Below are 3,375 nucleotides of genomic sequence, written 5' to 3' on the forward strand. Positions count from 1 at the left end.
GGAATTAACCACGAGTCCTAGTCCGGTTTGGACTGGAACAAGACACCGTGTAGGTATAGGACTAGTAGTAGTATTAGGATTAGAGTCTCTAACCCGTGTAGGTTAGCTTGCCTGTCCTGGCTACTATATATATCTACATAGACCCCTGTAATCTTTGTACCCAACCCAGACCAAAGCAATAAAAATTCCCAGGAGCGACACGCTCCTGTTGTTGCAATCCATCAGCGTCCAAGTGTTTTCGTGTGCGTGTAGTTTCGCCGAGTTGTGCTAATCCCGTTTGTTAAGCTAGCTAGCTAGGCTCTGCCAAATCCATCCAGCAGCTAGCTAGGCTGCTTCGTTTGGTACGTGTACCTCTTGCTGTTTGCGTCTACGTACGACGAGTCTCCGCTCAACCGGCCGGAAAGTAATCGGCCGCGGTAGCTTGTACGCGTGCATCGTCGGAAAGTACTCGACCGTTGCGTCGTCAAGGTTGGGACTGTGCCAACAATTGGTATCAGAGCTTTGGTATTGACGTGATTCTCGGAAAGCAATCGACGGATGATGTCGACCACGGGCAAGGAGATCGTGACGGCGGCAGCGGGAGCACCGATGCCGATGGTGGGGGGATCACAATTCCCCCATCTGGATCGAGAGGACTACGCACTATGGGCGATGAACATGGAGGTCGCGATGGAGGGAGCTAAATACTGGGAAGCCGTCGACCCTGGCGGCGCCGAGTACGCGAAGGGTGCGGCGAAGTACCGGAAGGATCGTCAGGCGTTAACGGCGATCTACTCCACCATGCCGAAGGATGTGCTGCAACACCTCGTCGGAAAGAACTCGGCGAAGGAGGCATGGGAGACCATCAAGATCCTACACCAGGGTCATGACCGTGTCAAGGAAGCACACCTTCAATCCCTGATGAGAAGCTACGACTGCCTGAAGATGGACGAAAGTGAGACGGTTGATAAGTTTGCCGCCCGTCTCAAGACCCTCGTCAACGGCATACGCAGCTATGGTTCAACCCTAGAAGAAGTTGCGATCGTCCGACGATTTTTGCGCGCTGCACCGGCACGCTATATCCAGATCGTCTCGTCGATCGAGCAATGTCTCGACCTGAAAACCCTCACGGTTGAGGATCTCGTCGGAAGGTTCAAGGCCCACGACGAGAGAATTCGTCTCAGTTTCGGCGACTCGGAGGAGAGTGAGCACCTAATGCTGACAAAGGCGCAATGGATCGCCCTGTCCAAAGAAAAGCAAGGCGGATCCACGAGCAGCGGCAAGAAGAAGGGGAAGGGGAAGCAGCGCTCGGCGAGAAAGAACTTCGCCGACTCGAACGACGAGGATGCGCCTTCACCACCGAGGAGGAAGTTTGACATCAGAAAAGTGAGGTGTCATAAGTGTGGCCTCCTCGGTCACTTCAAGGCTTACTGCGAGGAAGCACCGAAGCAACGGGCTCTCATGGCCGAGGAAGGAGACGATGGGGATATGATGCTGATGTGCGAGCTAGTGGACGAAGAGGATTCAGATGATCATGATCAACTGAACACGGGCCCGGTGAGTGCATCTGCGCTAGTAACCCCAAGCAAAGTTGTGGTGCCAGAAGACCATGACACAAGGTGTGACGGTATGGTTACGCTAGAAGCAGGCGATGTTGTGGCGCCAGAAGACCATGACACAAGGCGTGATGATGTGGTCATGCCAGTAAGTTCAGGCGTAGACGTGGTGCCAGAAGTCCACGACACAATGCGTGATGGTGTGGTCGCGCTAGAAAAAGGCGAAGTTGTGATGTCAGAAGTTCACAACACAAAGCAGATCGGTATGGACCCACCAGGAAAATCATATGCAGGAGCGGCAAGGAGCGCGGGCGTCTCGCGAGGACGGCGTGACGAGCTGGGACATGTCGAACTCGTATAGGGACATGGTGCAGACAAACCAGTATCCAGAAGGAAGCGTCGCTCGGCCAGGAGGGCTCGAATTAGTCGTGTCAGGTCTGCTTGGTAGCACAGCAAATGCTACGCCGGCTGGAAAGGGTGCTACACTGAGCGGCCTAGCAGCAACCGTATGTAGCAGCAACGACGGAGGCGTTGCATGGCCTTGTGCAGTTCCGCATGTGCCAGAAGGAGTGGGCCACTACAAGCTGCATACAACAACCACATTAAGGAATCCACGTGATGACCTAGTGGATGGACTACAAGGTGGGCAACATCTAGGAAAAATAGACGTGCCTCAAAAGATCAGCCCATCTACTGTTGCAAATTCTCTAGAGAACAGTTTAGATGTGGCTAGAATGCCAGTAAAGGGAGGTTTGGCAACTTCAAAAGACGTGACGTCTTCGACAGCATTGGAGACAGAAGAACAGCCACATGAATCAGAGGAAGCGCTTCGAATAAATTCGGTGAAGATGAAGAGTAAAGGGCAACGATGTTTGCACATCGAGGAACCAAATTTTTTTGAAGACGCAGTTATGAAAGAGTGTTGGCGTCGTGCTATGGATGAGGAGTTGAGGTCGATCCGAGACAACAAAGTATGGGAGCTCGCGGATCTTCCCAACGGACATAATGCCATAGAGCTCAAGTGGGTATACAAAGTCAAGAAGGATGCCGAAAGGAACTTGGTGAAGCATAAGGCAATGCTCGTGGCTAAAGGATACATGCAAGAGCAAGGTGTGGACTTCGAAGAAGTGTTCGGCCCAGCTACAAAGATGGACACGGTGAGACTACTTATAGCTCTCGCGGCTCAAGAATCCTGGAGGATACATCACATGGATGTGAACTTCGCGTTTTTGACTGGGGAGTTGGAAGACGAAGTATACGTGAAGCAACCGCCGGGGTACATCCAAGAAGGAGAGGAACACAAGCTATTGAAGCTACACAAGAAGTTGTACGGGCTACGACAAGCTCCTTGGGCATGGAGCATGAACCTTGACAGTACATTGATTTCTCTTGGATTTGAGAAAGCCCCACTGGAGCATGCAATGTATAAGCGAGGTGAAGGAAGGGATCGTCTACTAATGGGTATCTATGTGGATGATTTATTGACAACAGGAGCAGACGAAGACGTAATTGCAAACTTCAAGCTACAAATGAAGGAGCTATTCAAGATGAGTGATCTTGAGTTACTACCTTGGGATCGAGGTACAGCAAAAGCCGGAGAGGATAACAATATGCCAGGAGGCATATGCAAAGAAGGTACTTGAAAGTTGTGGTATGAAAGATTGCAATCCAAGTCATGTTCCGATGAAGCCTCGTCTCATACTAAGCAAGAAGAGTGAAGCACACGCGGTTGATGCAATGGAGTATAGAAGTGTGGTCCGAAAGCTGGGGTATCTCACGAATACAAGACCAGACTTGGCCTATTCCGTTGGCATAGTGAGTCGCTTCATGGAAGCACCCA

The sequence above is a fragment of the Triticum aestivum genome, chromosome 2A (assembly GCF_018294505.1).
Source record: "Triticum aestivum cultivar Chinese Spring chromosome 2A, IWGSC CS RefSeq v2.1, whole genome shotgun sequence".
Taxonomy (NCBI): domain Eukaryota; kingdom Viridiplantae; phylum Streptophyta; class Magnoliopsida; order Poales; family Poaceae; genus Triticum; species Triticum aestivum.